The sequence below is a fragment of the Cheilinus undulatus genome, linkage group 7 (genome assembly GCF_018320785.1).
Source record: "Cheilinus undulatus linkage group 7, ASM1832078v1, whole genome shotgun sequence".
Taxonomy (NCBI): domain Eukaryota; kingdom Metazoa; phylum Chordata; class Actinopteri; order Labriformes; family Labridae; genus Cheilinus; species Cheilinus undulatus.
Window position 1 is genome coordinate 46,717,704 of NC_054871.1, and position 23,828 is coordinate 46,741,531.

The 23,828-nt window shown below is 41.2% G+C and overlaps 1 protein-coding gene across 1 annotated transcript in view; it reads right to left on the reverse strand.

Annotated features, from left to right (window-relative positions):
* The window catches only part of LOC121511715 (cadherin-24), a 95,774-nt gene extending 95,172 nt beyond the window's left edge, over positions 1-602 (reverse strand). The window contains exon 1 of the mRNA XM_041790479.1: positions 482-602. The gene's annotated coding sequence lies outside the window, so the exon portion shown is untranslated. The remainder of the gene's footprint in view (positions 1-481) is intronic.
* Positions 603-23,828: the final 23,226 nt, after the last annotated feature.

The following is a 23,828-nucleotide window of genomic DNA, read 5'->3' on the forward strand; positions in this document are numbered from 1 at the left end:
CAGCTACATTTTATCTTATTTGAAAGCCAGAATCTAGGAAACTTTTAATGCATTACTGATAACTGAGGGTTATCAACAACCCCTGTGAGGGGATTTTGCTAAGCACTGCAGCGCCACGCTAATAAAACAAGGTATAAAACAAAAACTTTTTAATCTCTTCTCTTATAAAGTTTTGAAGTTAGCATGTGGAGGTGCAAACTCACTTCCACTCCCTTAAAAATCAATTATCCTTCTTGTTAAACCTTTTGGCGTCCAAGCAGTCGTGTAGAAATCCCCTCCTTCAGTATTTATGCAGGCTTGATGTTTTATAAAGGAGACAAGAAGCCTCATACTGCAAACAAGATGAATTATTAACTTTTGTGTAAAGAAAACTTAATCCGTGGAGGTGTCATGTTTTAAATCTATTTGTATTGCTCCAAACACTCCAAATATAACTCCAGAAAACCACATTAAGCTTTCTCGCTGCTTGCGTTGTACTCACCCGTCCGATGAGCACCGGCTCAGGCCCCCTGTACTCCTCGATCACAAAGAACTGGTTCCACAGCCAGCTCCTCCTGCGGCGAGATCGAGGCTCGTCTTCGGCCTGCGTGACCCAGATAGACCCTCCGCTCGTCCCCTCAGGCTCGACGTCAGCCACACCTGTCTCTGAGTGCGTCTCAGTCTGAAGAGCGTACGTCTCATCATGACTGGGAGCATTAATTACACCATCAAGCTCTCCATTAGTCAAATTGCTTCTTTTCTGTCGGTTCAGAGCGAGTTCAGAGCTATGTTTAGGTTTTATGGATTTGGCAGCAGATTCGGGGTGTTTCAGCGTGACTGTTTGCCTCCTTATGTTGTCCTTAATGTCAGAATCATTACGTTTTCTGTCATTAACTCTAAAAGCCACATTCTGGGGGGCTCTATCACCTTCATTTGCATCTTGAAGCTGGATTTCCAAATCTTCTAAATTCCCAGAAAAGTTCTCTGCATGTCGTAAAACTTGCGTTCCACTTGATATTCCTCCTAAATTCTGTTCTTCCTGTAACAGGCGTACAGCCAGCACGTCCCCATGTCTGTCCTCTTTAAAAAACAAGAGAAGAAGAAGCAGAAGACGAGCTGCCATCGCTAACATGAACTAATCAGTTAAGGTGAACAAATGAACAGCTGATCAGATGATGGTCCATCCTGTCTTCTTGTGCTTTGTGTCTTCTTCCTTTTTCTCTTTCTTCTCCAAACAGTTAGTCTTCATTTCACCTTCTCTTCTCCCATTTTTCCAGGTAGGACACATGCTGCACAGGTCCACCTGAGAGGAGACACAATAGGGAGGATTTTGGCTGTGTTCAATGGGAAACAGGAGCTTCAATGCAAAATTGAAATGTCTTAATCAAGGCAAGATATTCTGATTTTCTTCTCACATTTCCAAAGCATGCATTATTTGTATTATGATGCATTATTTGGGACAAGGCTTGAATTTTAGATACCAAAGATTTCATGTGACTTTACTCACATCTTATAAATCTTCTTTCCTGATTGCTTTCAACTGTTTATGATGTGGAATTGCTGCCAGAGGGTGGCTGTAAACATCTAAATGCTGTTTACTAGAGACTATTAAACATCAAAACAAGATGATTGAGGCTAAAAAACTAAATCACTGCCTCTTAAACCTAATAAATAATAGGGGTGTAAAGTTACGTGTATTCGTGCTGTACCGATTCTGTACATAACGACTACGGTACAGACGTGTACTGAACGGATACGTGTGGATCGAAGCTCACATACAGACAGAAAACCAGAGCGCAACTCACTGTCCTGGCAACCACAACCACAGCAAACCACAGCAACAGCCTGAACATTCCCAGATAAAAGCGTCCTGTTTAGGAACACTTTGTTGCCCAGTAAAATACAACAGTGGATAAAAACAACAACAATAGCGCTGACATTATTTAGCAGCTGTGTCGCTGACAGCACGTCATCCAGCGGATCAATCAAAGCATTTTAAAAAGCTCCACTCAAACAAGAACGTCACTGTATGAACAACAAAGTCTCACCAGTTGGTTATGAATTTCCTATTCTTTAAGATCTTTTTTATCATAACCAAAGAGCTCTGGCTCTGTGAATCATATTCTACCTTCAACTCTCAGCCTTGGAGCAGGGGGAAAGAGGACTCCTTCATGTCTGCAGCAGCATAATAGGTGATGGCTCTGACCTCTTTATCCGCCTAGATGGGCTGTGAAAAGTTCTCCCTAACTTTGTAGTAGGTCCCGTTGGTTAAAAAGTAATCCAGTGCTGAAGTCCGTGTTGAAATCAGCAGATTAGACACTAACTGGCATACTTAACAAGCTAACGCACGGTTGTAGGATGATAGGTTCAAGTTTAATGGGAAATTTTAGTGTTTAAAGAATGGGTATAAATATGTCAATATATCAATTAAAATAACCAAGCAATTCAAAAATGTATTTACTTATTTATATTTTTAATCATTGAAGAAATTTTGGAAGGAGGTTGCTGCATTATCAATAATTTAAATGTAATTTATTCAGCCTGTTTATTTTAATACAATTTAATTTAAAAAATAATAAAATTAAATTTTATGTATGCGCTTTAATTGCTGTACCGAAAACATACCGAACTGTAACTTCAAAACCGAGGTATGTACCGAACCGAAATTTTTCTGTACCGTTACACCCCTAATAAATATGTTTTAGTTCACCTTCTTATGTAAATGATCAATTAAATGTTCTAGTTATTTGATAATGTGGAGAGAAACACATTCCTTCTTAAGCTGCAAGATGAGGGTCCACAGCTCAATCTGTCGTTAGCATCAAGCTAATCAACTAAGACAAAAAGCATTCAGCCCACTTCACTTTTATCGTTTTTTGCCAGGAGAATGGTACTTGTCTGACTGCATTGTGCCAAGTGTAAAGTTTGGTGGAGGGAGGATTCCTGACCTCAACCTGATAGAGCACCTTTGGGATGAATTAGAGTGAAGACTGAGAGCCAGGCCTTCTCGTCCATCATCAGTGTGTGACCTCACAAATACGCTTCTGGAAGAATGGTCAAAAATTCCTATAAACACACTCCTAAACCTAGTGGAAAGCCTTCCCAGAAGAGTTGAAGCTGTTATAGCTGCAAAAGGTGGACTGATGTCAGTTAAACCCTATGGATTAAGAATGGGATGTCACTTAAGTTCATATGCGAGTCAAAGATAGTGTATCTGAGAAGGCAGTTGTTCAATCAATATTTTTATATTTTGGTAAATACTTTCTTCATATTTTTTTTTGTCATTCCTCCCAACTTCATATTTTTGTTTTGATATTCTGGCCATGTTTCCTTTCAAACATCTAAGATTGTTTTTGAGCTGTTATACTCCATTTTTCTCTGCTTTCTCATTTGCTGTATTCGGTGATATTAAGTAAAACCAGGAACCTGCCTTTAGAGAGTGCCCTCTGATTTACTTTCCTATTGCCAATAAGGTGAATAAGGGGTTTAATCTAACTTCTCGGTTTCCATCTTTGCTTAAAACAAGCTCTCCTAAATTTGGATCGACAAAAACAGGATCGAAAATGCTTTATCACAGTCACAAACTCTTATTTCAGGAATCATATCTCCTCACAGAGCTGATAATGATTTTACTCTTTAAAAGTCTGCCTTATTCTGCAGTGTAAAATTGTTCCTTTAGATGAGTGGCGCACAGACAAATCACTGCTGTTTTTGAAATACTGAACATAATTCTGTTTTATCATTAAGATGTTATTTCACTCAAATGTATTTAAGGTCCTTTTTTCTTTATCCAAGCCAATTTCATTTCTAGTACATGACATTCAAGCAGATTACTTACTTAAAGCAAAATATGCAGTTTCCCTCCCCTGAATTCCAGGCCAAATTGTCTCATTTTCTACCCATTGCTGCAGCACTGGATGTTTAATTGAAGCAAATTTTCCTTCATACTAAGAAAATAAATCCTAAATCTTTTGTTGGTTACAGAAACACATTCAATCTTTAGACTGTTATTTTGGCATATCTGCAGCTTCTACAGCATACTGTAATTTTACCTGCTTGAGAAATTCATGATCAGTGAGCTTGCCTTGGTCTATCGGTGTATAATGCGGCTTATTTTAGGTCACAGACTCCCCACTTTACAGCTGTTTCCCTTGTTTTGCAGTTTTGAAGACACCAAGGAGAAAGACAAAGAGAAGTTGACATCTTATCATCATCTTGCAACAATGAAGTTTGACATTTTTTAGATTTTCCTCCTGTTTGCTTATCTGAAGTTCTGCACGCTGCGGTAAAAATAGCTGCAAGTTTTGCACAGAAACGCTGAACATTAGGGGCTGATAAGAGAGCAGAGCTCCCTTCATACCCGACGCTGTCATTCATATTTTTGTCATCGCTGTTGTGTGATATCGATCACTCCGGCATGCTCGCAGACTTTAGTGTGGTCTTAAAATTTTTCAATTAATCTGGAGCCTGCGGGCGCGCCGGTGAGGTGGAGCTCAGGTACTTTACTGTTCACTGTCACACACAATTGCCCGGACGTTATGTGATTGATGTCGTCCCTTTAAAGATGGTCTCCTCATGCCTCAATGCCTGATAGTGAGAGAGGTCCCCCTTAAGAGATTAATTAGGCTCATAAATAATTTAATCAATGACTTGTCCTCGTTTCCCAAAAGTTTAATGATCTGACTTTCGTTAATATTTGAGTCAGATCGCTGCCATTGATCTTTGAGATATGATGAACTGAAGAGTGTCAGCAGATTAACGGGACTGAAACTTTGTAGTCACGGTTTTTTCTACTCTCCAGCTGCATCCATCACTGTGCCTCTGCTGCATTTAAAGTCAATGTACTGATGTCTGGTTTCCACCTTGGTGCATGTAGGGATCAGTGATGATTTTGGCAGGAATTTTATATTTAAACCTACTCTTATGTGTCATTTAAACTTTGCATTAACATCCTTTTTGGGCATTCAGACACCAAGGTGCACTCAGTAGTAGTATTCACAGTATACAGTAACCCAGGGACGACCTGAAATCAGCACTGACTTGCACACCTCTCATGCAAATAACCTCCCATACGTCGTCATGGCTTATAAAGGCCCAAGCACCGACCTCGGTGCGAGGACTTTATTGACACTAAAGAAATTCTTTTTATTATTCCTGCAAACAAATTGCTAAATTGGAGGTCTTAACATGCCTCAGAACTCACCCACATGTACTGATATGTCAATCCTGTTTTGCATGTAAGTCAAAAAATAGCCCCTAGGGGCCCCAAAAACAGCGGTTTTCTAACTCCGCCCACTGGTTAGAGCTACATGCATGAAAATTAGTACACATCATCATGACTACATGACAAAAGCTGCATTTCCATTACTCAAAAAAATGTGCAAAATCTAAAAAGCACAATAAAAAACTGGTAATGGAAACACCTGAATTTTGAAAAACCTCATGAGGGGGGTTTTCAGATTTTTAGATATAGAAATATGCAGTGGATACACTTTTCCCCATTTACACGTCACAGGACATGATGTACGGAGTCACATGACCAGTTCACTCTGAGACAACATGACATGGTTCGTGTGGACAGAAGAGGAGATCAAGACTTTTCTTAACATCATACTTATTCCCCTATACGTGGCTTTTGCCATAAGGATTTTGCCTCTTAACTATCATCCGTTAGCTTCGTATTTAATTCAAAGTTATCATGGCAACAGCTGTAGATGTGATCATAACCGTAACAACACCTAACAGGTTTTGATCATCCAGCTTACTTGCAGCGGAGTCACGCGAAATTAGATTTTACGAGAATTGCGAGGCTCATGCCCAAAACTCCCTTCAATGGAAACACATTTAAAGTGCGATTGTTCTCAGTCGAAATTCAAGAAATATCACTTTTATTTTGCAAAGAACTGAATGGAAAATCATCTGAAGTCTCTTGGGACTATAGTCTAAAATCAACAGGAACTGTACCACAGTTGTTAACATTTTTGGTCAGATTTTGGCATATTCACGAGTTCCACATTTTTTATACTAGTCCGTAGGATTTTCAAGGATTGACTCCAATTTTTTTTTTTTTGTACATTCTAAACAAGTTTACCATCAAAAGTTATTAAAGTCTTTAGTTTCCCCCATGGAGCGGGGCCGTGAGCAGGGCCAAAAGTTGGAAAACCTTTAACCATATTTTTAAATGTGCCAAAAGCAACATTCTCTAATAATTCTCGACAACTTTTTAGCGCTTATATCGATCATCACCAAACTTCACACAGATGATCACACATCCAACCTCTATCCATTCATGCACCAACTTAATCACTTTATCACAGCGCCCCCATCTGACAAATGAAAAACTCTTTTTCACTTTTCCCTCACGTTTAAGTTTAAACATTTAGCTCCCTCCTTCATTTAAATGTAGCTGGATGATATTTGATCTGCATATGCATCATGGCCACACCTACAGAAAGGCCTACTGTTCTTGTGCCCGAATCTCTACAGGAAGTAAGTCCACCAGGGTCATTTAAATTTCAAAATAAGGCTTTACTGATGGTGCTACATGACTTAAACCTCTTGTAACATCTGTTTATATTCTTCTGTGTCGATACAAATGTTCTGGAAAGTCTACAGCACATGACTGAACACCTCTACATCCAAACCTCTAATCAAAGTGCCACCTACAGGTAACAGGAAATGACGCATTAATGCAATTAGTGCATTCCTTTTACAGGTGAAACCTGTCAAGCTCAGAAACAAAGGCCGAAATTCAAGAAAAATCACTTTTATTTTGCAAAGAACTGAATGGAAAATCAGCTGAAGTCTCTTGGGACTGTAGTCTAAAATCAACAGGAAATGTGATGATATTTGTCCATTAGACGTTTCATCACAGGATGCTTCAGTGGCGATAGCAACCGAGATGATATCTTGCCACGTACACAGGAAGTTGCCATAACTCTCATTCTGGACATCTGAGTTGCTTCAGTTTTCACATGTATGATCAGGGTCTGCTTCTCTACCTGTTTACATGTTAATTTTATGGATTTTCTCTAACGTCACCTTTTGGAGGAAGCCAGTTTCATCTCTGATATAACATGTCCTAGCTTCTCTAAATTTTCAATGGTAAATACCACTCCTGCTATATCCAAGCTAACTGCTACACTGCGGCAGCCATTGCTATCAGCTTCCAATACAGGCAGGTATCGCCTCATTCTTCTGAAATGACGATGACTGGTCCAAGCATGAACAGATGTTTGTAGCTGATGTTTACCTATGTGTCTGATTAATGCTGCCATCTTTTAGGCCTATCTGTGGAATCAAAGAAAATATTTTACTAGGCAAGAGAAGCCACTTATTGGATAGACTGATCTATTTTCATGGTTAAACACAAAGGAAATGTTTTCAAAGTGGGAGCATCACACTAAAAAAGTGACAAAATAAACAGCAGCATCAGCAAGGGGCTAAGCTGTTCTGTAAACAATAATATCGGTTCTAGTTTTTACAATCTGTGCATTTTTTTAATGAAACCTTTAACAGAACTTCTTAGAGTAATATTGAGTTTTATTTTTCAGTGAACTTGAATATTTGCTTTAAAAACAGGCCTATCTCTCCTCCACTTCTTCTCTATTTATTAAGTTTCATGATTATTTTTTCTTCAAGTCACTCTTTTCTTAATCCCACTCTTGCCCGCTCCAGCTGGATTTTTGACCAATACCGCCAGCTCCCACAACAGATGTGTCAATCCTGCTGGCATCCCACACAGTTTCTGACAATTTATGCTAAATATTCAGAATAACAGACAGTGAATCTAACAAAAGGCAATACTGAAATGTTCACTCAAGCACCACCCTGATTAAGTTTCCTCTTAACTGTCCTTGCCATATTTAACAATGCCACACACGGACAAAAAAGCAGGAAGCTGAGACTGAATCAACTCCTGGTTATGGCTAAGTAATAGAATGTCGTAGTAATAGTTGTTACTTAGTCATATACAGGTGAAATTGTTTCCTTATCTCTGGAAGGTTTCTGCATCAAAAAACCACAGTGCACTTTTATCAGCTCTCACAGACAGTAGGCTAATCTTTACTCTATTAATACCAAGCTATTACCATCCTCATCATTAGATGCTTGATGCAATAAGGCCAACTGGCATGGAAAGGGGTGTTTTTACCCAAATAACAGCATATGAGCCCAGTGTCTCTGTGCACCAGTGCATATTTGCAGTGATAGGCCAACAAACTGATAAAGGGAAAATTAAAGCTGTGCCTTCTGACTTATTTACAAAGTTTTATACACACTTTTTTTATGGAGCTTTAGCAAAGCATCATACGGCCCACCTGCAGTGTGATTCTGGCTACAGAGACAGACCCATTTTCAAACATGTTTGCACACTACCAGCAACTCCAGCTGACAAACTGGCAATTAAACCAAAATTTCTCAATGAATGATTCTAACAACAATGTGTGACACATCTCCTGTGTTATCTTGTTTAATATGAGCACAGTAGAGTGTTTATTATAAAGTCATACAGGGGTGGAATTGTCTCCTGATCTCTGGAAAGTTTGTGGGACAAAAACCTTGGCTTCCATCAGTAGGCTAATCTTCACTTTATAAATACCAGGCTATTACCATCCTCATCATTAGATGCTCAAAGGGGACATGTTATGCAAAATACACTTTTTCAGGCTTTTCTAACAATATGTGCCCCTGGCATGTCTACAAGTACCAGAACCCCCCCCCCCCCTTCCCCACTCCACCTTTCAAAAAATGTGTACTGAAACAAGTCGTTCTCAGATTTTCCCCTCATATTGTCATATGGGGAGTTAGCCCCGCCCCCAGGTTCAGTTGGCCTTCCCCGCTTGGAAGAAAGTTCCGCCCTCCTCTCCTGATCCTCTCCTCAGCTGGCAGCTGAAAGGAGGATCAGGGGAGCTACATCCATTTCCTGAGAGGGGCGGAGTCAGACAGCTCATTAACATTTAAAGCCACAGAAACAGCTCATTCTGGGGTTTTCAGACATGCAAAAATCCAATACTGGAGTGTTTCAGCAACAAACTTCCCAGCTGTGTTTTGGGGACCTCTGAGACCAATATAAACTTGTCTTGAAAGGGTAAAACATGTCCCCTTTAATGTAATAAGGCCAATTTGCATGGAAAGGGGTGTTTTTCCAAACAACTGCATATGAGCTGATGACTTGGTGCCACATTTTAGGAATTTTAAAGAAAGTCAATACATATGTATGATTTTTCATGGCACCAGTTTTGAACCAGCACACCAAAGAAGTCTCCTGAGAGGGATCAACGACAACCGGAGCAACAGTGTGGCATGCAAATCAAGACAGACAGACAGACATGCCTCAGTTTATAGTAGTAAGCAAGAAACACACCATGGCTCATGTTTTTTTTTTTTATCACTGCTTCATTCAAGACCACACATAAGGTCATACTTCCTCACATCTGCATGTATTTTAACAGATTATATGCAGCACAGAGAAAAAAAAAACATGGATTTTGAATGTTGACCACACTTTGACAAAAACAACATAATTTAAGTGAGTGTTCTGACAATCAACGATCACTTTCTTGCTCCTCCTCATCATGGAATAAACATCACTGATGCATATTTTCCTTCATATTTTAATTGCCAAAATTAACACTGGTAAGCAACCCTTATCTTGCATGCACACAGCCACACATGCATGAGTCATGGGTACACAGGGACGCAGCCTTCAAAGAAATTTTAATAAAGTTTTCATGAGCATGACCCTCTGAGCAGATTTACAGTGAATGATTGGAGATTTCCCTGCACGTTCTGCTATCATATAATGTGCTGGCTAAAGAACATACAGTATATGACACCGTGCATAACCTCCTCTATGGTCTGACTAAATAAATGTACAATGAAGCATGTGCTTTGATTAATTTAAATGCAAATAAGCATGGAGGGAGCCTATAGTTACGCAGAAGCCTTTGATGGTTCTGTACAATAAGAGCCGAAGCATTTTCTGATATATCCACAATGATATGAAAGGAAGGACACATGAAAATGAAACCAATGTTCTTTTTTTCACTCCGATACTGACCCACTTTCTATAAAAGAAGCTTTCGAATTGAGTCAATTTGTGCATTTGATCGTATTTAATATTAATAAATATCTATTTTCTTTGCACATTTCTTCTTAAAAGAAATCCAGCCTTGATTCCTGCACACCAATTATAGCAATTCCCTCACACTGTTTGTAATGCCTCGTGTTCAGCATCTGCATCTGTTTGGCATCTCCTTAAATCTCAGAAAATACAAGAAGTGCTTCATCCAAAAACACTTTTGTCTTCCTCGGCTATTGTGTATTAGCATAGACTGAGCTCTCCCGGCTTACATCTCTGCCTGCTTTAGCTGCGCTCCAAAACCTCGTTGCCAGCAGAACATGTCATTCACTGTTGTTTGAAGTCTTTAGAGTGTGAGTGCTTATGAGATATGTGTGAAATGTAAGGCAGGGATAGAGGATGAAAGCGTGAGGACGATTTGCTGGTTGCCGGCTCAGGAAAGGAATGATGGGTGGTGACATAGCTCTAAATTGCAAATCGCTGTTTCAGTCTCACTTCACTCTGCATCGAGTCGCTTCACTGCAACAAGGCTATTTCATTTTTATTAAAAATAGCCTGTGCATGTCAGGCCTTTTACATAGAGAGGGATGGGAGATGGAGGCAGAGAGGTAATGGGTGGGGGGTGGCTGTGATGGAGCATGGTGGAGGTACATTTGGAGGAGGGGGGACAGGCTGGCTGGCTCAAACATGGACAGATTCTGCTCCATTTAAACATCTCTGCCTTTCTCTCCCTCTCTCTCCGCTGCTTAGTGCACACATGGAAACCTCTTAAGTCTTTCCAAATCAGCCTGGTGGGGAGAGGCCCAGTGCACTCACCACATCACTCTCCTCATTGTAGTCCGGGCTTGACATTCAGACAGCTTAACCTTAAGTGATACCACAGTGTAAGAAATGTGCTGAGCAGGCGTGTACTTATTTGTCATTTGAAAAAGCCTCAGCGCTTAAGATGCTCTTTAATGTGTCAGTAGTTGTAGATGAGAATTTCCTCGTTGACGTAAAGTAGACAGACACAGATGTCGATACCAGACAGAGAAATGCTTCTAATTCAGCTGAGATGCAGCATGCACAGCTGAAAAATTAAATACAGAAACTGCAGTTCCTGAAGTGGCCACTCGAGGCTGCAAGAGTGAGTCGATCCCAAAAGAGAGCTACATTCATTAATTTTCAATAAGATGCCTGAAATAAGATCTGTGGTAAACACATGCCGAGGATATTTTCTTTATCTAGGACATATAATACACCTGCAAACCAGGTGGTCAAAAATTTCAGTATTACTTTTTAATAAATGCTGCACAATTAATCAAATCGGAATTGTGATATCAGGCTGTGCAGTTACATAACTGCATAACGAGTTGCAGTCATTTTTTAAATTCAGTATTCCGCCAAAGATTTTACAAAAATGCCTGCATTTAAGTCTACAGCAGTGCTTAGCAGATGGAATTTTTGCTTTCCCTCATCAAACTCCTCAAATACACAATCCAACAACGCCAAAACACTCTCGTGGACAAGTTGAGACCTGCACATTCACCACGCTATGAAATAATCATGGAACATAACGAGACGGAGATGTTTTAAAGTTAAATACAAAGCCAGAACTACAGTTCAGACGTGGCTGCTGCAGTGTGTCACTCCACCCAGTGGTTCACTCAAGAAATAGTTCTGAGTATTTGCTTCATGTGTCGTAATGTTACATAATTATACGTTATTATTTTATAACGTGGTGAATGTGCAGGTCACAACTTGTCCACGAGAGCGTTTTGGAGTTGTTGGATTGTGTATTTGATGAGTTTGATGAGGGAAAGCAAAAATTCCGTCTGCTAAAATAGCGTTCGCGGTGCAGCTCCTTTAACGGTCCCCCCAGATCTAGAAACAGCTTGCACCGACAACTAACGGAAACAAACCTATTACTAAGACTACAGGAATTATGGCAATTGGCGAATTTGCCAAAATGTTGAAGTATCCCTTTAACATCATACTTATACCCTTATACATGGCTTTTGCCATACGGACTTTACCTCTGAACTATCATCCATTGCTTTTGTCTTTTGTTCAAAATTATTGAGGCAACTGCCGTAGATGTAACCAAAACTGTACCAACATGCAACAGGTTTTGAGCGTCAAGCTTCCCTGCAGCGGATTCACGCGAGATGAGATTTTACAGCAGAGAATTGCAAGGCCTTTGCCCAAAACTCCCTTTAATGGAAATGCATTCAAAGCGCAACTGTACTTAATCGAAATTTAAGAAATATCGCTTTTATTTTGCGAAAAACTGTAATGGAAACCCAGCTGATGGTATAAAATCCCAGAGCAGTTAATCTACCGTGAATACAGTCAGCTGATAGCCGATGCCTCTGCCTTCACTGAAAGTTAACATGCTGTGTTTTTGCTTATTGTGAGGTAAATTCCCAAAATCTGTCAGCCACCATGGCCTTCAGTCATTGAATGTATCATAATGGAGATATCTGTTCCAGAAGATGGTAAATTTAATGCCCGACTTCTGTCTCTGGCACAGAGTCAGGCAGCATGCTCTGATCAGAGTTCACATTAAGGTCAGGGGCAGGCTAATTGCTTGAGTGCTTATCTATTTTTCTCTTGAACTAGACGTAGCAGGAACAACAACTTACCTGCTCAATGTGTGTTTTAATCCAGATTTCATTTATCTCTTGTCCTAGATGATTAAAAGAAGTGGGATTTGGCTTTGTCTCTCTCAAAGCGACAAGAGTTCAATCTCTCATGTCTATCGGCGGTGCAATGCAAACAATAAATAAAGCATCTGATGACAGGTTCTATTCCTGCCAAGTCTGCCAAAATAAAAGCGACCAATGCTAATCATTATTGGAGAGTTTTATTTTGAAGAGCAACATCAGGAATTGGAGTGTCAGCAACTTAAAAACAAAGGTATCTCAGAAATGGGAGAGGAACATCACTTTAGATAACTCAGAAAATAAAATGTTAGGAACACCTGTGAAGTTAAATAGAGGATGAGGATATGAAACTGAGACATTTGAGCTCTAAACTGTCTGCCTGTCATAACTGTGATTGTTTCTCTAATGGCTTAAAAAGAGAGTTTTAACATAGCAGCATAGCAGACAGATGATTCTCCAATCAGGTTGTAGCATTTTTCTTTTATTTGAGAGGATCGTATTTCATTCAACCAACACGACCTCAGGATCCAAGAGCAGATGCACTAGGATCGTGTCTAACTTTTCATGACCAAGTTTTCATGATTCTGAAGCTTAATTTTATAAACTCAGAGATGTTTTTTACAACTGAAATTAGGCCTGGTGGTTAATAGCACTGTACTTAAAGAGGTAGTGAAAACTTTATCTGTGCACTGAGGTAATTTCCTGAACTATAATAAAACACATCAGTGTTGGTGTTATAGCGGAAATTTGCACCAAACTGATAAACATCTGGATTTTATGGCTTTTAATCAACTCAAACGGACACCTGCCTTGAAAAATCTTTTCTGAAAAGGTGTGGCTTATGTGACGTAGAAACCGACCATCTGTAGGTTTCTACGTCACAAACTCTAAAAGGTAGAGCTTTGTCGCCTCTATCTGACTTTACCATTCAGAGACCACTCCCATCCTCTTTCACTGCTTTGGCTCTGAGAGCTCCGGCTGTAGTAATTCCGCTGCTGGAGCAAACAACCCAAACAGGTAGTGCTCAGAACTACTACGGTCCACCAGCACACTATAGCCTGTGTCAGGGGTCTCTAGAGGCAAAAACTCCATTTTAAAAGATCGCTATGAGGCAGCAGTGTTGTGGGACGCTGTCTGGGGGACATCACTGTCACTCCCGCCTCAACTGGAAAACCCCGTCCTTTTCCCCTCCTTCCTCTCAGTACCAAACTCACTTTCTGTGCATTTTTTGAATTACGGAGGTGGGTGGGGTTCTCTCTGAGCCGGGGGTTCACTTACACTTCAAGGTTTGTGGCCACACTACAAACCTAAAATACAAATTTACAGTACGGTATTTTTTATGCTACTTAGTCATTGTGTAACCTTGCAAAGCAGATGGATACGCCCGTTTCTGTGTTTCTCACTGGCAAATCCATCTTGCAAAGCTGAACCATCTGGGCACAGACAGAAAATGACAGGACCAATCAGCAACGAGGGGCAGTGCTTTCGGGCAAGGCAGAGTTGTTACATAAGCAAGCAGCAGCAAGAAGCCAGTGCAGTTATGGCAGAAAACATTAGCATGGATGCTGCTGAAGCACCACTTTTATCAGAAGTTTATGACATTTTTTCGTTTAAAGAAGAACAAAGAGCATTAAGTTGTCTTCTCTTTAAAAAATGACAAAAGTCGGGTACCAACATGTCTACAGTTGCCATGGTTCTCTATGGATTTACCCCTCGGTAGCGGCGACGTCACGTGTTTTGTCGCTCTGGTTGGCCCATAAAGATGTGACAGTCAGAACGTTCATCCAATCATCCTCTGAGGTTTTTTCAAAGGCTTTGCTCTTTCCCAAACGCTGTCTATGAGAGGTTTTCTAGATAGACATGTGAAACAAATCCATCTGGCTTGTCAGGTTAGTAATTGTATGGTTATAGTTTAGAATTACACACTTAAGAACTATCATTTATCTCTACATTTCACTTGTTAACCACGCAAGTAGACTAATGATACTATTTATTCATTATATTGTCATTATAATTGCAAATTGCAATGTTATACAGTGTAATAGCAATTGCACGTTTTTATTAAATTGCACAGCTCTAGTTTTAATACCATGTTCTTGAAACTGCAGCTGAAGTTTTGAAACATTGAAGAGATTCATATAAACATTTCAATCCAAAGATGCCATGAGTAGAAAGAGAGAGGAGCAAGCAGCAATGGGCGATCAAATGAGAGCGAGTACCAGTGTCGTGTTGCTAAAACAGAGTGGTGATAAGAGAGAGATGATATTATGTCCTGATTCTTTCACAGCGGTTAAAGGAGTTAGAAACACACCAACACCTCTGCACAGACATGGAGGAAGATTAAGAATTTATTTGACTGATGCTGATGACGGCCCTCTCTGTGTGCCTCTCCTCTCCGCCCTCCATCCCAGCCTCGAGCCTTGTGAAACTGTTTAATTCAACGGCTGGAGAGCACGTTTATGAAGTCTCTTTAGCATGTCATAAGGATGCACGTGTAAACTTAAGTGTCTGTGACCAACAGATAGAGAACAGAGGAGAGAGACAGCAATGTCTCCTGGTCCGTAAAGGTTTTCCTTTAAATCCTGACCTGCAGACTAACAACAGCGTCACAGCCCTGTACAAACACCCATCAAAAAAAGATGAAAAAATCTGGAATCAAGACAACTCTACCTGGAAGTGCTCATGGGCTCCTGGTCGATAGAAAGTGCTAAACTCCTGGTTGGCCTACAAAAATACAACATCTGTACAGCACTCTATCTATCCCATATTAAAATATCTGTCTTTAAAGCACCACAATGTGCATTGTCCAGAAAGATTTTTTCAAACATGATCATTGCTTCTTAAAAACTTTTTAAAATTTTGTCTTTGAGGTCTTTACGCCTCTATTTGCAAGAAAAAAGGTAGACAGAGAAATCAACGGGAAAGGGTGGAGGAATGAATGCAGGTCCAATTGAACCCGGACTGCCCAATTTGAGAACAATAGCAGGTACATGCAGCACATGGATGTAACCGCTTGGCTGCCAGCACCCCTTTATTATCATTTTGGAACCAAAATAAAATTCAAATCATACAATAGGAGAGAGAATATAGTGGGCTATATTTCTGGAAAACAATGCACATCACATGTCATTGAGTCAGTCTTTAATTTTTGACCAGCTTCTTGTATTTCTTACCAAAAAAAAAAAAAAAAAAAAAAACATTTTGTTGCAAAATCCAAAAGATCTGTTCCCCTTTGGTCAGCATCAGACCAGCATCTGATTTCTTTGTCACCAGGGTGAGGAGTTCCTTCTCCCAAATGATTGGTCACCTGGAGAACCTTACTGAATGGTAGATGTTTCAGTGTTAGCACTCAGACTAGTGGTGGGCAGTAAACTGGTATCAATACTGCCACTGGTAAAATTTCTTCCACAGGATGGATTTTTTGCAACACCATCTTCAGCTGTTTAAATGCTTGCTTTGCGTTGTAGAACTCTCGAAAGGCTTAACCGATGCGACCTTTAGCATAGCAAAATGATTAGTGACAGCCAACAGCTCAGTCTGAATCCAGTCAGCAGGAAGTTTAACATTACGAGCAGTTGGCTAACTAACTGATTGCCACTCATTAATGCCATTGTACTTCTCAGCTCAGGCAAGGTATGGGAGCATATACCAGTTCGGCACTCTGCCCTGTCTTGGCCCTGAAGAAGAAAGAAAACCCACAAAATAGAACCGGAGTCCTATTCCATTATTCCTAGCTGCAGTATTCAGGTGACCAGGCCTGCTTTGAACACTCTATTTTTTTCAAAGTAAACACACCCTCGGGACACTCAGCTAAGAGCATCGGGGGGTGCTGAGAGGCAGGGGCTGGGACAGACAGTAGCTCGCCTCGCGGCGGACCGTCAGCTCTATCCCGAAATCCAACTACAAGCTTTTTAATTGCAGCAACTTTAAGATACGCTATTGGAGCTGGAATTACCGCAGCTGCTGGCACTAGACTTGCCCTCCAGTTGATCCCCATGAAAAGATTTAAAGTGTACTTATTCCAGTTAGAGAGCCTTGGTCCTTTGCTGCTCTGTTGCCCAGGCCTTCACCAGGCCTATGCCCAGTCTCTCCAGGAATTGTCCCAGCTGGCCCCACAGGGTCATACCCAGCATCTGGACCAGCCCACCAAGTCCCGGGCACCCAGTTTTCAGTTAGCTGGATCAGGCCAGGGGAAGCATTTAAGTCCTTGGAAATTGCAGCTGCCATTTCCATTTAAGTAAGCAGACCCTTCTCATCCCTGCTCTCCTGAGCATGTCTGCATCAGACGCAGGGTTTTGCCAATAATACCAAAAGATGTACCAAAGAGAAGTTGTCACAGGGAAGTCCAGTCGACGCCTCCAGCAATCAGCCAATGTCCAGGCCCCACAAGAGTATAGTAAGACCACAAGGACTGAAAGACTGACTGTCCTCCTCATGCTCAGATATTTTGGATGTCACATCGTCTTGCTCAGCAAACCCATCAACCCCATGCACTAGTCCAAGTCTGTTGTTGATCTCAGCTTCACAGTCATTGGACTGATGGATTACTCTGCCAAGATCAGTGAACTGCTCTACACCTTCCACGCTCTCACCACTCACAGACACAGATTCGATGGCAGCGTCCAAGGCATCCCCAAATACCAGGATCTTTGTTTTGGCCCATGCATTCCCAACGCTCCAGCATCCCCACTCAGCAGGTTAAGAGCCCCCACAAGGACATCTACAGTCAGTGCAGTATGAAAGGATCACAGCATCATCAGCAAAGCCAGTATTAGTGATCTGAACATCACCAAATGACACTCTACGGGTTGCTGCCCCTGTTCCTGCCCCATTTTCAAGTCCATAGAGGTGCTAAAGAGCATAGGAGCTAAGAAACCCCCCCCTTCCCCACCAGAATCAACTGGGAAGAAGTCAGAGGGGGATCCAACAAAGTTCACAGCACTCTCTGTACCAGAGTAAAGCGTAGACATCAGTGGGATAAGCACATGAGGAGTCCAACAGAGCTCCAGAATCCTCAAGAGGGCATCTTACCTCACCAAGATGAACACCTTCTGGAAGTCAACATGGGCTCCAAGCAACCCTCTATTTAATTTAACTTGTAAGACTCTCTAGGTTTGACGTAATAACCGCAACATAGCGACTGTGCTTGCTATACATAGCAGATCTCTTGGTCGGTCTGGAACTTTAACAGAAGTTGGGTCTTCTTGGTTTACTTTTAGCCCTGCGCTGCAGTGATTCAGCTTAGATAGGTCTTTAAAGGTGTGTTTAAACTCATGACTCACTTAATGTTAGTCCATGTTGAGTCAAGAAGCGAGTTAAGGCATTAAATGAAGTCAGAGCTGCAGCTGTAAACACTGCTTAGAGTCGCCTGTACCGCCACTGAAGTGACGTCAAATTGACAAAAATGCAACGTCCGTCAATGTCTTTACAGTAAAAGTCCCATAATTACTATTTACTGAATGCTTTTACTGTGAATGCCCCAACAGGAAACATGGTATAGTCAGTTCAATCTGCCATCACAGGTTTGTTTTAGGAGGAGGGGTTTGTTGCACCTGAATATGCATTTAAATGTGTCATCTATTTTTAGTTTTGTAATATCATGATATAATTCTGTTAATGTGAAGGACAATAAAAATACCATGATATGATATGTAGGCCATATTGCCCAGGCCAAGCTCAGAGAAAAACTACATAAACACTCTAAATGTTCTGAAACTCACCAGGTGAAGCAATGACCTTCCAGTTATGGGCTAACGTAGCATTTGACTGATGCTAGCAGGCTAAACGCAGCTGATGCTAGCTTTCTATGATGAATCTGACAAGCAGCTCTCTGGCATATTAGCTTACCAGAAACAAAAATTTTGCAGTACACTGGATTCAAAGACAGCAATTCACTTTTTACAGATGGCGGCCAATGTTTTGAAGTTTTCCATTTAATTAGCTAACAAGCTAATTAGCTATATTCTGCCCACAGTCAGACAAATGTAATTAACTGAATACATAAATGCCATGACTCTAACTCCCTAGATTTTCCTCTATAATTCTGGACTGGATTTATTGGCCAGTTGAGCCAGACAGACTGATGGGAGATGACACAGAGTTCGTTTTATTAATAGCCTGAAAGATTCAGGGCTTTGATTTAAAAAACAAGGCTCTCTCTGTTGTTGTTTTTCTCCCCTCTCTGCTCTGGGTGAACGTCAACTGCCATTTCGTAAATTGATATGACACTGGAATAATCAATCTCAGCAAAAAAAAAAAATATTTATTTTTAATAGCATCCAAAACAAAAATCAGGATAGCTGATGAATTAAATCTTTCCTAACTCTGTTTACAGACAGTTTCTCTGTCCAAGACATTTAAGCGAGGGAGGGGGAAGGCACACATCTCTCTATAGAAGGCCTCACTGCTGACGATGCGTTTCAGAGCAAAGGCCAAGCCATTAGGTTAAAGGGATACTTCCACATTTTGGCAAATTCGTCCATTGCCATAATTCCTATAGTCTTAGTAATAGGTCTGTTACCTTTAGTTGTTGGTGCAAGCTATTTTTAGATCGCCGCTGCCGAGTTTGGACCTGTTGTGCCAACTCAACGTAAGCAGACGGTATTCCGGCTTTACCTCATCAAACTCATCAAATACACAATCCGACAACTCCAAAACGCTCTCGTGGACAAGTTGCGACCTGTACATTCACCACACTATGAAATAATCATGGAACATTACAAGACGGAGATGTTTTAAAGCTAAATGCAAAGCCGGAACTACACTCCAGACATCGTTGCTGCACTGTGTCACTCCGCCCAGTGGTTTACTCAAGAAATAGTTCAGAGTATTTGCTTCATGCATCGTAATGTTACATAATTATACGTTATTATTTGTCTGCTTACATTGAGTTGGCACAGCAGGTCCGAACTCGGCAGCGGCGATCTAAAAATAGCTTGCACCTACAACTAAAGGTAACGAACCTATTACTAAGACTATAGGGATTATGGCAATGGACAAATTTGCCAAAATGTTGAAGTATCCCTTTAAAGGAACTGCCTGCAGAGCTCAGAGACAGGATTGTTGACAGGCACAGATCTGGGGAAGGCTAGGAAAAAAATTCTGCTGCAATGAAGGTTACCGAGAGCACAGTAGCCTCCGTGAAATGAAAGAAGTTTCGCCAGGCAACAAGGACTCCTCCAAGAGCAGTCAATTAAGATAGGTGACAAGAACCTGATGGTCACTCTGACTAAGCTCCAGAGATCCTGTGTGGAGATGGGACAAAGTTCCAGAAGGACAATCGTCACTGCAGCCCTCCACTGATCTGAGCTTTAGGCACAGTGGTTAGACGGAAACACTTGAAAGTCTGCTTGGTGTTGGCAAAAAAAAAAAAAAAACCACTGTGAATGAAAGCCAAGCAGTTTTTGTTGCCATGCTATCAAAACAGGACTCAGCATTGCTTGATTTCCATATTTGACACTTGATTTTTGAGTATGGTTTTGTGACAGCAGTGGCAGGCAGCTAGGTTGGACTTTTGCTTTCATCACAAAAAAAAGGATTCACATCCCTCATATGATGTCTCTCACACACATGGAACAGCCCTCCTTGCAGACAAGAGAGGCTTCCTGCTGTGTGGAGGAGGGGATGGTCTCAGTTGCCACCAGCATTGTTTTAAAATAAAGCAAAGTTGTTGTTCAGCTGGATGCACATTCTAAACAAGAGACAAGCCTAGGCTTTATTTCTACAGAACGCCATATGACAGAGAAAACCCAGAGAAGAACAAGCGGCAGATGAATGTGATTATATGCTCTGCTCTTTCTCTAGGTTTGGATAGACAACAGTGCTATTAAGACTGAAAATGCGATCTGACAGTGATCCTGATACTGGCGTTGGATAATGTGACCCATCTAATGCTAGTTAGCATTTTTCTTGACATACTGTGGGCCTTTGTTGCCTTTATTTAGAGAGGAGGACAGTGGACAAAGTTGGACTTAGAGAACGAGGCAAGGCATGCAGGGCTGGAGCTTAAACCTGGGCCGCCAATGTACACTATGTTGCCAAAAATATTTGCTCACCTGCCTTGACTCACCTATGAACTTAAGTGACATCCCATTCTTAATCCATGGGGTTTAATGTGATGTCGGTCCACCCTTTGCAGCTATAACAGCTTCAACTCTTCTGGGAAGGCTTTCCACAAGGTTAAGGAGTGTGTTTATGGGAATTTTTGACTATTCTTCCAGAAGTGCATTTGTGAGGTCACACACTGATGTTGGACGAGAAGGCCTGGCTCTCAGTCTCCGCTCTAATTCATCCCAAAGGTGTTCTATTGGGTTGAGATCAGGACTCTGTGCAGGCCAGTCAATTTCATCCACACCAAACTCTCTCATCCATGTCTTTATGGACCTTGCTTTGTGCACTGGTGCAGTCATGTTGGAACAGGAAGGGGCCATCCCCAAACTGTTCCCACAAAGTTGGGAGCATGGAATTGTCCAAAATCTCTTGGTATGCTGAAGCATTCAGAGTTTCTTTCACTGGAACTAAGGGGCCAAGCCCAGCTCCTGAAAAACAAGCCCACACCATAATCCCCCCTCCGACAAACTTTACACTTGGCACAATGCAGTCAGACAAGTACCGTTCTCCTGGCAACCGCCAAACCCAGACTCATCCATCAGATTGCCAGATGGAGAAGTGTGATTAGTCAATCCAGAGAATGCGTCTCCACTGCTCTAGAGTCCAGTGGTGGCGTGCTTTACTTCACTGCATCTGACGCTTTGCATTGCACTTGGTGATGGCTTGGATCCAGCTGCTCGGCCATGGAAACCCATTCCATGAAGCTCTCTACGCACAGTTCTTGAGCTAATCTGAAGGCCACATGAAGTTTGGAGGTCTGTAGCGATTGACTGCAGAAAGTTGGCGACCTCTGCACACTATGCACCTCAGCATCTGCTGACCCCGCTCCGTCATTTTATGTGGCCTACCACTTTGTGGCTGAGTTGCGGTCGTTCCCAATTGCTTCCACTTTGTTATAATACCACTGACAGTTGACTGTGGAATATTTAGGAGCGAGGAAATTTCACCACTGGACTTGTTGCACAGGTGGCATCCTATCACAGTACCACGCTGGAATTCACTGAGCTCCTGAGAGCAACCCATTCTTTCACAAATGTTTGTAGAAACAGTCTGCATGCCTAGGTGCTTGATTGTATATACCTGTGGCCATGGAAGTGATTGGAACACCTGAGTTCAATGATTTGGATGGCTGAGTGAATACTTTTGGTAATATAGTGTACATGGGGAACAATCTAACCACTAAGGCATGTGTGCCCCAAACTATCAATGATGTAGAAATCCTTACCCTTCAATTCCAAAGCAGCAACATGATTGATCATAAGTATACAAATGTATTGATCCTCTCTCTGGTGACAGTGTAAGAGGAAGAATTTTCCACTACAGCAGATATACTTTAACAAACAGAAGCATCCTAGGCTGGGACTTTACTGATTCAGTTGATTTAGTGTTCTGATTGATGAACATGGTTCAAAAGTGGCAATAATTACAGTTTAAATTAATATCTTCATTTTCTGTACTTGTACTTGTGTAAACTTGTTTTGAAGAGATGCAAAAAAAGAAGCACAGTGTTGAAGTTCAACGTAGTGATCGTTGTTAGTGGCCACTCTCCTAAGCTCTGCAGGTCACATGACCGAAAGCTATAGCAATGATGAGAAAGCTAGCCTCTGTTTCAGCTTGTTATTCAAAACACATTTAAAAATCCGAAACGTTACCAAACTAAAAGCTGACTCTTTTTATCTAAGAATCAAATCTCTATGCCGACACCTACCAAGCAGCCAAGGCTTGATTTTCAACAACAGCTACAGGTAATCACAAAAGCTGACATAAATAGGCTTGTAGCAGCATAGATTAGGGTTCCTGTAGATCCTTGAAAAATCTTGAATAGTTTTAAATTGCACATTTTAAATTTAAGGCCATAAAAAGTTTTAAAAAGTCTGATTTTTACCAGTAAGAAGTCCTAAATTTTTTGGTGAGTCTGGAGGAAAAGTTGGCATTTTCAAAGTGGAAATACAGACACTACTTTGTTCTCCTTGAGGTAAAAGGCAAGAACGTACATGTGAAGTGTACATTATGTCCCGGAGCGAAGTGTTTGTCCACGTCTGTTGTAAGGCATCTCTCAACAGCACACGCTTCTACAAAACTAGTGGCCACAAACACCGCTGTTGACACTGTTGATGATGAGAGCAGTGTGGCTAACGTGAGCTCCACTAACAAAGAAGGGCATGGAGCAGCAGGGTTGCCAGGTCCGTGGTTTTCCCGCGGAATTGGGCTACTTTTAACGGTCTGCCGCAGGTAGGTTTTGTTGTCCGCGGATTGAGCAGACCCATTTTCTATGTCTTGTCAGTGGCGCAAAAAGTGGGTATGCACTATATGCGGTGCATGGGGGAGCCGCACTATGGGGGCGCCGAAGCGATGGGGGTAAAATTATTTCGAGTCGGCATTTTCTGTATTTAACAGCTGTAAACGATATGATCAACAACAGAGGCACGTCTCTGATTAGGCGTCCCTCTGCTCTTTCATCTCCCCTCCTCTCGCTCCATACACATGCACTATAGGTGCTCCAGTGTGCGCTCCCTCGAGCACGCGGGTGCTTTCCTTTGAATCGTGGCTCTTATAAGGCTTACTTAAAAAAAAACAATTCTCCGAAAGATTACTGGGGTCCAGCCTAACTGGGGGCCAGCAAAATCATGGTCCATTCTAAAGTTTATCTGTGGTATTTTATATTTATCCTGAATAATAACCACTCTTATCAAAGAAAAAAAATTAATTCATTTGTGTAGTAAGTAGTCCTCTTAAAAATGTAAATCCTTTTGTTGAAAACGGAATTCAAATACAATAAAAGTAGCTAAAATTGGTTAATAATGGCAAGACATGGTGGGAAAGGTGGTGCAATTGGATTTTAAAAGTAGCAGAAATGGTTAGAAATACCAAAAATTAGATAAACGTGGAAAATAAAAAAAGGCAAAAATTGGCATATTTAGTGGTAAAAGTGGATTCAAAAGTGGCTGAAATTGCGTTAAAGTGGCAAAAATAGGTGGAAATTTGGTGAAATGGGAAGAAAATTGATATAAACT